Source organism: Plecotus auritus, assembly GCF_963455305.1.
Source record: "Plecotus auritus genome assembly, chromosome: 6".
Classification (NCBI taxonomy): domain Eukaryota; kingdom Metazoa; phylum Chordata; class Mammalia; order Chiroptera; family Vespertilionidae; genus Plecotus; species Plecotus auritus.
The window spans coordinates 90006075-90018779 of record NC_137773.1 but is presented as its reverse complement, the minus strand read 5'-3'; the positions used below and the strand labels follow the sequence as shown (position 1 = coordinate 90018779).

General features: G+C 44.1%; 1 long non-coding RNA gene across 1 annotated transcript; it reads right to left on the bottom strand.

Annotated features, from left to right (window-relative positions):
- Positions 1–8864: 8864 nt before the first annotated feature.
- On the bottom strand, positions 8865–12297 carry LOC308251225. The gene is made up of 3 exons (XR_013960907.1): positions 12166–12297; positions 11537–11748; positions 8865–9652 (listed from the first exon to the last, which is right to left on the bottom strand). It is a non-coding gene; the product is annotated as an uncharacterized lncRNA (long non-coding RNA).
- Between the last annotated feature and the right edge of the window lie 408 nt (positions 12298–12705).

Here is a 12705-nt window from a genome sequence, read left to right as displayed (position 1 = left end):
GTCTGTGTAGTTTATTTTTTAGGGATCTATAAAAAGCAATTTCCTTTTGTATATTAACATTTATCCTTCAACTTTCCTCTACTCTCTTATTTGTTTTGATTTCTTTGTTATTGTGGATTCTTTGAGGTTTTCTCCTTAGACAGTCTTGTCATATGCCACAAAAATAGTTTTATTTCTTGCTTCCTATTCTGTATACCTCTTATTTCCTTTTCTTGCCTAATTACATTAGCTGAGAATTCCTTATGCAATTAGACAAGAAAAGGAACTCAAGATATACATTTTAGCCCTAGCTTGTTGGGCTCAGTGTTTAGAGTGTCGGCCTTCGGACTGAAGGATTTCGGGTTCAATTACTGTCAAGGGCACATATCTCAGTCACAGGCTTGATTCCGGGCTCTAGTCAGAGAGCATACAGGAGGTAACCAGTCAATGTGTCTCTCTCACATTGATGTTTCTCTCTGTCTCTCCCCATCCCTTCCACTCTCTCTAAAAATTGATGGAAAAATATCCTCGGGTGAAAAAAAAAGTTGCATTTCATACTAGGAATGGTGAGAGGAGACATCCTTGCCTTCTTCCCAATGTTACCAGAAAGCATCTAATTCTTTCAGAGGAGTCCACTTGTATAGACAAGAGCCCACCAGGTGCAGAGGTAGGTGTAGGCAGAGGGAAAGCATTCTCTAGTCCAGCCGTGGGCAAACTACGGCCCGCGGGCTGGATCCGGCCCGTTCGGCCGTTCTATCCGGCCCGTGGAGCCGAAAGAGCGGAGGGTTCTCTTGCTCTCCCCTCCGCTTCTTTACTTTGAATTTATATTAGTTCACACAAACACTCCATCCATGCTTTTGTTCCGGCCCTCCGGTCCAGTTTAAGAACCCATTGTGGCCCTCGAGTCAAAAAGTTTGCCCACCCCTGCTCTAGTCCAATGATTTGGTATCAATCTTTTATGAGCCTGTGTTCCTGGGCTTGACCTTCTGTGAGATAATAAGAAAGATGTGTGGTCTTTGTCCGCTTGAAGCGCTTGGGATTACTTGAGTGATAAGGGTGACAGTATCTTTTGTTTTAATGAGGCAGCTCTCGGCCAGCTTCTAGATAGCTTCAGCATGGGGATCGGAAAGAGGAACACCAAGCCTTGATTAAAGGCTTGGAACTTTCAGCCCCAGCTCCCAGCATCTCAGGGGAAGAGAGGGTCTGGAGAATGAGTTACTCACCAGTGGCCAATGCTTTAATAAATGGTGCCCATGTAAAGAAATCTCCATCAAACACTTAAAGACGGGGAGAAACCAAGATGGCAGCATAGGTAAACACCTAAACTGCTGCCTTGCACAACAATTTCAAAACTACAACTAAAAGACAAAACGGACAACATCCAGAATCACAGGAAGGGTGGCTGAGTGGAAATTCTTCAACTAGAAGGAAAGAGAAAAGACTCACAGGAGCTGCAGAAGGCAGAGGTACGGAGGCACGATGGCGGAGAGGGCTGGCAATTGAGTACACGGCTGGCTTTCTCAATTGGGAGGGAGACAAAAGCTTCCAACCTCTCTGCACTCCAGTTCTGGGGGAGACTCTGGGGACCCAGACTCATACAGGGAGAAACTGGACTGTCTGGCAGCGGGTGAAACTCAAGGGCGGCTTTCTCTCAGAGGTGCTTGCAGCAATTACTGTGGGACAGAGACCCAGGGGCCTCTTAGGGCAGGGCTGACGGGAAGACATAACTGTTTGCTCCACCCTGAGATCCGGTCCCAAGAAGCCATTGCTGGTTGCTCCACCCTGAGACTCTGCCCCATCCAAGCTGAGCACAGAGGCTTTTGCATATGAATGGCTTTGAATTCTAAACTTACTTTGAATTCTAAACTTACCTAACAAACTGCAGCTGAGTCAGTGAGGCCCGGAACATCCAAAAGAAGGCCCAAGGCCCCGCAGCAGCTTGCATTGCTTCACAGCTGGGCCTCATCTGGGCACCTCCAAAACCCAAACAAAGAAGAGGAATCTGCAGATCTCTCCGTAGCTCCTGCTGGGTGGCCTCAGGCAGAGGCTAAATTAGCACCTCCTTGGAGATCCAAGAGCCAGTGTACCCAGGGGTCAGAGTGGGACCATCCAGATTACAACTCCTCAGATCCATAAGGGACACACTCAGGGGGCAGACTCAGTGAGCACCAAAGCCCCACTGAAGCAAGTCTTGTCTCATAAGGGTGTCTCCAGCACAGAAGTTCTCCCATCGTAGACACAGCTGATCCTCACAGCCAATTGGCCTGGAGGTCAATTCCTCCCAGTGATACCAACAACAATCAAGACTTAACTACAACAAGACTGTGCACACAGCCCACAAAGGGGTGCACCAAGAGTGTCCACCTCAGGTAACTGGAGAGGCTGAGCCACTGGGCCCTATAGGACACCTAGTACACAAAGCCACTCAGGGAAGCAGCCAAAATGTGGAGACAAAGAAACAGGTCACAAATGAAAGAAATGGAGGAAAGCAAATGACTGGAGATAGAGTTCAAAACCACAGTTATAAGGTTTTTCAAGAATTTTCTAGAAAGGCCGATAAATTTAGTGAGACACTCAAGGATATGAAAAAGGACCAACTAGAAATTAAGCATACACTGACTGAAATAAAAAATATTATACAGAGACCTAACAGCAGACTAGAGGATCGCAAGAATCAAGTCAAAGATTTGAAATACGAAGAAGCAAAAAACACCCAACCGGGAAAAAAAAAAAGAATCCAAAAATATGAAGATAGTGTAAGGAGCCTTTGGGACAACTTCAAGTGTACCAACATCAGAATTATGGGGATGCCAAAAGAAGAGAGAGAGCAAGATACTGAAAACCTATTTGAAGAAATAATGACAGAAAACTTCCCCCACCTGATGAAAGAAATAGACTTACAAGTCCAGGAAGCGCACAGAACCCCAAACAAAAGGAATCCAAAGAGGACCACACCAAGACACATCATAATTAAAATGCCAAGAGCAAAAGACAAAGAGAGAATCTTAAAAGCAGCAAGAGAAAAACAGTTAGTTACCTACAAGGGAGCACCCATATGATTGTCGGCTGATTTCTCAACAGAAACTATGCAGGCCAAACGGGAGTGGCAAGAAATATTCAAAGTGATGAATAGCAAGAACCTACAACCAAGATTACTCTACCTCATTCAGAATTGAAGGTCAGATAAAAAGCTTCACAGATAAGAAAAAACTAAAGGAGTTCATCACCGCCAAACCAGTAGTATATGAAATGCTGAAAGGTATTCTTTAAGAAGAGGAAGAAGAAGAAAAAGGTAAAGATAAAAATTATGAACAACAAATACATATCTATCAACAAGTGAATCTAAAAATCAAGTGTATAAAAAATCTGATGAACAGAATAAACTGGTGAATATAATAGAATCAGGGGCATAGAAAGGGAGTGGACTGACAATTCTCGGGGGGAAAGGGGTGTGGGGGTGCAGGAAGAGACTGGACAAAAATCGTACACCTATGGATGAGGACAGTGGTGGGGAGGGGTAAGGGCAGAGGGTGGGGTGGGAACCGGGTGGAGGGGAGCTATGGGGGGGAAAAAGAGGAATAATTGTAATAATCTGAACAATAAAGATTTATTTAAAAAGACCAAAAAAAAAAACAAAACCACTTAAAGACAAGACTTGGAGTGTTTCTGGGTTGGTGACCACAGCGTGGTGCTAGAAGGGTGCCCTCTCCTTGGAGGATGTGGAAGCTCTGCAGGGCCCCTCCACCTCCAGCCTCCATTGCCCTATGCATTGTGACATTTCATCTGTTCCTGAGTTGTATCCTTTTTAGTAAACCAATAATAGTAAATACATTACTCCCCTCATTTGTGTGCAATACATTTCAAAGTGGATGGTTAAACCACAGATAGGACCTGGCAGGTGTTGTTCAGTGGTTAGAACATTGGCCTGCATACTGAAGGGTTGAACATGTGCTCGGTTCCTAGTCAAGGGCACATACCTGGGTTGCACATTCATCCCTACCAAGGTCGTGGCACTGCAGGTGGCAACCAATCAAGTGTCTCTTTCACATCAGTGTTTTTCTCTTCCTCTCTCTCTCCCTTCTTCCCTCCCTCCCTTCCACTCTTTCTGAAAAGCAATGGGAAAAATATTCTCAGGTGAGGATTAATCAAAAATTAATTAATTAATTAATTAAAATCACAGATAGCACTAAACTTTGTACTGTATGATTTTTTTTCTTATTAAGTTGAGAATTTTCACCTTTTCTCTTTTAAAAAAGCTCTTTATGCGGTAACTCTTTGCTATGTCTCTTAGTAGGGAATCAAAAAGAAAAAATAAACTAAAAAGGTTTTGCACAGCAAAAGAAACCATTAACAAAATAAAAAAGACAACCTACTGAATGAGAGAACATATTCACCAATGATACATCTGATAAGGGGTTAATATTCAAAATTTGTAAAGAACTCATACCACTCATCATCAAAAAACAAACAATCAAATTAAAAAATGGATAGAGAACCTGAATCAACATTTCTCCAAAATGGAAATACAGATGGCATATACAGATGGCAATAGACATATAAAAAGATGCTCAAAGTCACTAATCATCAGAGAGATGCAAATTAAAACCACAATGAGATATTACCTCATACCTGTCAGAATGGCTATCACCCATAAATTAGTAAACAAGTGTTGGCCAGGATGTTGTGCACTGTTGGCGGGAAATCAGATTAATGCAGCCACTATGAAAAACAGCATTGACGCCCTAGCTGGTTTGGTTCAGTGGATAGAGCGTCGGCCTGCAGATTGAAGGATCCTGGGTTCAATTCCCAGTCAAGGGCACATGCCTGGGTTGCGGGCTTGATCCCCAGTAGGGGGCGTGCAGGAGGCAGCCAATCAATGATTCTCTCTCATCATTGATGTTTCTATCTCTCTCTCCCTCTCCCTTCCTCTCTGAAATCAATACAAATATATAAAATAATAATAATAAACAGCATTGTGTTATCTCAATAAATTAAAAATGGAACTGCCTTATGATGCAGCAATTCCACTTCTGAGAATTTATCCAAAGAAACCCAAAACAGTAATTCGAGAGAATATTTGTACCCCTATGTTCATTGCAGCATAATTTACAATAGCCAACATATGGAAGCAACCTAAGCGTCTGTTAAGAAATGATTGGAGCCCTAACCGGTTTGGCTCAGTGGATAGAGCGTCGGCCTGCGGACTCAAGGGTCCCAGGTTCGATTCCGGTCAAGGGCATGTACCTTGGTTGCGGGCACATGGGATGTGCAGGAGGCAGCTGGTTGATGTTTCTCTCTCATCAATGTTTCTAACTCTCTATCCCTCTCCTTTCCTCTCTGTAAAAAATCAATAAAATATATTTTTTAAAAAAAAGAAATGATTGGATAAAGAAGTTGTGGTACATATATGATAGGGGGAAGAGCAGGTAATAAGACTAGAACCTTAGTTGTTTAATGATAATTCACATTACTAACTATAGATCAGAGGTTTTCTTTTAAACCTGGGAACCTGGAGGATGTGCTGCATGTAGAAAACAGGCTGTAAAAAGATAAGATGCCTCAGAGTCCAGTGGGTCCATGACTCAGGAAAGAAAATATATTTTAAAAGCAGACCAAGGGCCCAGCTGGGTGTGGCTCAGCAGTTGAAGGTGGACCCAGGAACCAAGAGGTCACCAGTTTGATTCCCGGTCAGGGCACATGCCTGGGTTGCAGGCTTGATCCCCAGTGTGGGGCGTGCAGGAGGCAGCCAATCAATGATTCTCTGTCGTCATTGATGTTTCTATCTCTCCCTCTCCCTTCCTCTCTGAAATCAATAAAATATATATTTAAATAAATAAATAAAAGCGGACCATGGACAGGACACTTTTATGTGTCCTGTGCTATGACTGGACCCTGACCCCCTCCAGGAGTTTGCCTCAGGAATGCTGACCATTCTCGGGTCCCAGGAGGGCTGAGCTGTTGTAACATCAGAGAAAATTAGCCACAGTGTTATCAGACTTTGAGCTCCTAGAAGCCAGACTTCAGACCTTCCCCACTCCTTTCCCTGTTACACTTGCAGCTCGCAGCTGCATGTAGTTATCTTCTCCCTCACCAATATATAATCAGCCAAGTGGTGAGGGGGAGGTCAGAGCAGAATTTCCAGGATGACCTGCTGCTCTCCTCATACTGCCAGCATTATTGGAATAAGCATTCATATATTATTCAACCCTGTCTGCTTATTTGGGTTCAAGGAGTGACAGGCAACCTTGGACTGGTATAGTGTCCAGTATCATATATACAGTGGAATATTACTCAACCATAATAAAAAAAATGAAATCTTACCATTTGTGACAGCATGAATGGATCTAGAGGGTATTATGGAAGTGAGATAAGCCAGACTGTGAAAGACAAATACCATTTTGTTTCACTTTTATGTGGAATCTAAAGTACAAAATAGCCCAGCTGGAGTGGCTCAGTAGATTGAGCATGGTCCCATGGACCAAGAGGTCCGGGGTTCCATTCCTAGTCAGGGCACATGCCCTGGTTATAAGCTAGGTCCTCAGGAGGAGGCGTGCAGGAAACAGCCAATCAATGATTCTCATCATTGATGTTTCTATCTCTCCCTTCTTCTCTGAAGTCAATAATATTTATGTATTAAATAAATAAATAAATACAAAATAAACAGACAAAGTTTAAGCAGATTCAGACACAGAGAGCAGACCGGTGGTTACCTGAAGGGAGGGGGTTGTGGGGCTGGGTGAAAGAGATGGGGATTAAGATGTACAAATTGGTACTTACAAAACAGTCACAGGTATGTGATGTACAGCATAGGGAATCTATATATATAAAACCCTAATATGCAAATAGACAGAATGGTGGAACAACCTAACAACCAGTCACTACGATGTGTGCTGACCACCAGGGGGCACGCGCGGAATATGGCAGGTGTTGGCCACTGTGGGATGGTGGAGCAGGTGAGCGGGGACGCCAGACCAAGGCGGGGCGCTGGTTGCTGTCATCCAGGCGAGCCTCTGGTGGTTACTGAAAATTCTTTACTCCCTTGTGCCGCAGTCCCGCCTGGTACTCGCACCTGCTGCCGGTGCCGGCCCTGCTCACACCCGCTGCTGGCACCGGAGCCACCGCTCGCACTTGCTGCTGGCGCCCAGCGCCGGACCCAATAGCTCAGCGCTGTCAGAGGGTAGGAGTAGCAGCTGCTGGCCCTGATAGCCCCTGAGGGCTTCTCCACCTCCCCCTGCTCCTGAGGTGATGGGGCAGCAGTGGCTGTGGGAGCAGGAGAGGGGCTGCTGGTAGACAGGGGACCGGGGGCTGTGGTGGGAGGGGCCGGGCAGGGGCACGGAGGATGGGCTGAGACCTGCCCCTGTGCCCACCGCAGTCTGGTGGCCCCTAGTATAGTCAATAATATTGTAGTAACTATGTATCACTACATATGGTGCCAGGTCCGTACTGGAAATATTAGGGGGAACACTTTGTAAAGTATATGGTTATCTATTATGCTGTACACCTGGAACTAATACAAAATAACATTGAAAGCAAAGAAAAAAATACATGCTTTTTCAAAAAAGCACTTTATGGCTTCTTTTAGGATATCCAAATTGCCATATTGCTAATCTTGTGCTTTGGGGCCATTTATTAAGTAAAATAAGCGTTACTTGAACATAAGCACTGCAGTATATAAACAGTCGATCCCATAACTAAGACATCTCGTTGCCAAGGTGATGGACATTTTTTTCATATGTGATCTTTTATTTTCTGTTAAATATGTTTTGCTTCTTTGCCCATTTTTTTTATTGATTTCATATAGGAAGGATAAGAGAGATAGAAACATCAATGATGAGAGGGAATCATTAATTGGCTACCTCATGCATGCCCCCTACTGGGGTTCGAGCCCACAACCCAGGCATGTACCCTTGACCAGAATCTAACCTGGGACCCTTTAGTCCGCAGGCTGATGCTTTATCCACTGAGCCAAAACAGCCAGGGCTTCTTTGCCCATTTTTTAAAAATTAATTTTAGAAAGGAAGAGAGATAGAAACATCAATGATGCGAATCATTGACCCACTGTCTCCTGCAGGCCCCCACTGGGGATCAAGCCCGCAACCTGGGCATCCGCGCTGACCAGGAATTGGATGGTGACCTCCTGGTTCATAGCTCAATGCTCAACCACTCAGCCACACCGGCCAGGCTGTAGGGTTTTTTTAAGAAATATTATATTAGCCCTAACCGGTTTGGCTCAGTGGATAGAGCGTCGACCTGCGGACTGAAGGGCCCCAGGTTCGATTCCGGTCAAGGGCATGTACCTTGGTTGCGGGCATATCTCCAGTAGGGGGTGTGCAGGAGGCAGCTGATCGATGTCTCTCTCTCATCAATGTTTCTAACTATCCCTCTCCCTTCCTCTCTGTAAAAAATCAATAAAATATATTTTTTTAAAAAAGAAATATTATATTAATTGTTTTCCAAACACTTGTAAGCTAAGAAATATTACTGTTTATTTCCTGAGAGGATATATTAAATACCTCATTATAATTATGTATTTTTGAAACGGGACAAACAATGGGTATGGGCTGCCTGTCACTACTTGAGCCAATTAAGCAGAGGCAGGGTTAAATCATATCTGAGCATTTATTCCAATAATGCTGGCAGTATGGTCAACCACAAAAATCTGCTCTGCACTTCCCCCCCCTTGCCCCCAGCTGTGTAAACTAGTATGGGATACAAGGACAAATATTACATGGGGAAGTGGGCAAAAGGAATAAAAGATGGGTATACAAAAATAAAAATGGGTATTACAGGCATGGGGAAGTGGGCAAAAGAAATAAGAATGGGTATAATTGTTACAGATTACAGGTGTTAACATAAAAAACCATTGAAACCTGTAAAGAATTTTTGTGAGTTTATTTGAGCCAAAATGTCGACATATGCTGGGAAACAGAACCTCAATGGATTGAGATAATGCTCTGGAGCATGGCGGGTTACATCTGTATTTATACATTGCAATCAAAGGAGGGACATAGGTGGGTTACATGAAATCCATTGGTGATAAACTAGAGAGGCGGGAGAAAGCAAAGCAGGGGGAGTGGGGGGCGGGTGGGGAGAAACCCCTGGGATTGGATAAAAAGTAAAATGATAGACACATACTTGGGTGCAGGAACAATTAACATGATAATGAAGGAATTTGTGGTATCTGTCCTGGTGCCCAGCAAATTAGGTTGTGCTCCGAAGGGTCCAGAAAAAGGGAAGTTACAAGCTACCCAGATATTTCAAAGGGTATGTTATTATAGATGCAAAAAGACAGATAGGCTCAGTGAAGGTAAAGGTTGACCTTGTCAGTGAAGATACCGGCCTAGGATGTAACTGCCCACCATAACTGCTTTTAGTTAAAGTTTAATTTCAGACGGTCCTTTGTGATGACTTTAGGTCTCTGAGTTTGCAAGGCTACCATGCAGGCCTCCCCTGAGCTCGTCAGGTTAGCATGTGGCCCCTTTCGTCCACACAGGCAATGTGGCCTGGGGGTTTGCAAAGGGCAGGGGGCATCTGGGACTACTTTACTTCCTTTCTGCAACATGGCTTGTTAGTCTTTTCATGATAACAGGCAGCTCAGAGATGAGGAGGATGGGCTGAATTTCCAGGTAAGCTCCCAGGTCTCAAGCGCAACTCACAGGCAGATTAGAAAGTGCTTTAAAAAAAAAAAAAATTAATTAATTAAAAAAGCATATATATATAATTGATTTCAGAGAGGAAGGGAGAGGAATAGAGAGATAGAAACATCAATGATGAGAGAGAATCATTGATTGACTGCCTCCTGAACACCCCCCACTGGGGACCAAGCCCGCAACCCAGGCACGCGCCCTTGACTGGAATCGAACCTGGGACCCTTCACTCCAAGACCGATACTCTATCCACTGAACCAAACCAGCTAGGGCTAGAAAGTGCTTTTTAAATATCAGAACAAAACAGTCACAGTTAACAGAGCATGATTAATCTTTCTTATTTTATTTCTTATAAGACCTGCCTATTGATCAGTGATGCTTTCAGAGAAAGATCTCCCCCACCCCCTTGGGGAAAGATTTTGATCAGAAGGGAGAAATGATAAACATTATGATGAGACTTTAAAGTTTAAGGGAACATGATCAGTCTGGAGGGTCTGTGGAAGGAGTTAGGGTTTATGGGAGGAGTTATTGCACTCCCATCCTGAGAACCCTTCAGGAAGAACTCCATGCTTACAAAAAAGTTCTATGTTTGTAACTACCCCTTCCCTTAACTTCCCTTTTCCTTAACTTCCCTTTTCCAATAGAAAGGAAAAGGGAAGTTAAGGGATGCTGGGCAGTGTGTGCACACGGCGTGCCGTGCCTGCATACACAGAATTGCATTTCTTTCTTTTTCCCAAATAAATACTTTTTTTGGTGACAAAATGAGATAGGCAAGCACTCCACAGGTCCAGCTGTCAGGAATCAAAAACTCATTAATCACTCCTTATATCCTTATATCGTCCCTTCTCTTTACAGCCCATTAGCTGCTAGACTGAAGGACACTGCTGTCAGCAAGATTTACTTTGATGGGCTTAAATTTTGTGCCTTCCAGTCATGCATGTACGCTAGCAAAAAAAGGCTGTCTCCCCCCCCCCCCCCCCCCCCCCGCCCGACCCCGGACCCTCCCTCATTTGAATGCTAAAAGCCACATCCCTGGGTGGAGATTTAGCATGCTGACTAGACATGCCCTCCTGGAAGAAGCTTGTAGTTCCACTGCAGGCTCCAAAATTCTCCACCACTCTATACTTAAATATCACACTTAGATGTCATCTTTTCCGCCTCAACTTCCTTAAAACTGTTCCCTGGCTTTTGTTCAGAGAGCAACATTTCTCCTTTTCCCTTTAAATGTTGTCTCCCTTGGTGTACAAGCTATTTCATAAACCTTCACCTGAGTCTTAATTCTTGTGGTGAACTCTGTTCATTTCTATCTTGGGATTTCTATCTTGGGATTTCCTAAAAAGCCAGGATGGGCCCTAACCGGTTTGGCTCAGTGGATAGAGTGTCCGCCTGCGGACCAAAGGGTCCCGGGTTCAATTCTGGTCAAGGGCATATACCTCAGTTGTAGGCTCCTCCCCAGCCCAGGTTCTGGTCAGGCCCTGGTCAGGGCATGTGCGGGAGGCAACCTATCGATATGTTTCTCTCACATCCATGTTTCTATCTGTCTTTTCCACTCTCTCTGAAAATCAATGGGAAAATATCCTCACCCTAACCGGTTTGACTCAGTAGATAGAGCGCCAGCCTGCAGACTGAAGGGTCCCAGGTTTGATCCAGTCAAGAGCACATGCCCGGGGTTTCAGGCTCAATTCCCAATAGGGGGTGTGCAGAAGGCAGCCGATCAATAATTCTATCTCATTGATGTTTTTCCATCTCTCTCCCCCTCTCTCTCTCCCTCTCTGAAATAAATAAAAAATGTATTAAAAGAAAGAAGAAAGAAAGAAAGAGAAAGAAAGAAAGAAAGAAAAGAAAGAAATCCTCGGGTGAGGATAAAAAATTTAAAAGAAGCCAGGATGGTTTAGTGGTAGAATTCTCACCTGACATACAAGAGCCCCTGTTTTAATTTCCAGCCAAAACTCTATATTGGTTTTGGTGATCTCTTTTGACCTCTATCCTGGGAGATCACAAGAATCCAGGGTGCCGATAACAGAAACACCTGTTCAATACTGATTTTCAGTGGACGTAATGGAATATTCTTTAACCATAAAAACAAATGAAGTATTGATACATGCCACAACAGGAATGTGCCCTGAAAAAAAAATGATGCTAAGTGAGTGAAGTCAGTCATGAAGACCATAGATTATATAATACCATGCATATGAAAGACCCCAGTAGTAACTCTAAGGTAGATTAGTGATTGCCCAGGGGTGGGGATTGGAGAAGGAAGATGGGAAGACTGAGAGTGATAGCTAAATTGTACAATGCAGTATATGTATATCAAATCATCTTATTGTAATCTTTGTAAACCGAGAAAGAAGTTTTCAAGCGCATCCCAAAGTTACATGACAATTTATAAAAGTTTTGCTTATATCAGTAATTAAACCTTCGGGATATCAAATCCGTTGACATGTTGAAGTTTTCTAGGGTCACATGGAGAAACTGACCTAAAATAAATTTCCTTTGGTGTCAAACATACACCTGAAAATGTAATGAACACATCTCACACCTTGTGGTTAGATTGAGAAGAGTGCTTGTGTCCAGCGGGGTTCCAATTTCCCACCAGCGCCAAGTGCTCTGGATTCTTTCTCTTAAGGACCAAATGAGAGGCTGTGAGAAAGGGATAGGTGGAAGGTTCAAGGCTTGCAAGAACCAAAGACCCAAATGGAGCCAGACTCTATTGCAGATGGTCAGATTGTGTTTCTAAACAAGGGTCACGGTTCCATGAGTGAAGTCCCAGCCTTCCGCCAAATCTTTGACCCCCTACAAGATGTCAAACCATCTTGCGCCAGGGCGGTCTGGCTTAGCCTACTCTCTTGTCTGGACTTGCTCCATCTTGAAACTGAATCACGAATTCTCTGCGCACACCTCTGACCACGCCTTCCCACGAAGCTGTGGAAAAGACAAAGGAGTCAGCCCCAGGCCAGGAAAAAAGTTCTGTTTAAAAGCAAATGTTAGGGGGGTAGGATGGGGGTGGGGGTGGGGGTGGGGGTAGGGGCGGGCGTAGATTCCGGGCCTCAGACCCAAGCTAGGTCTGCAGAACCCCGGT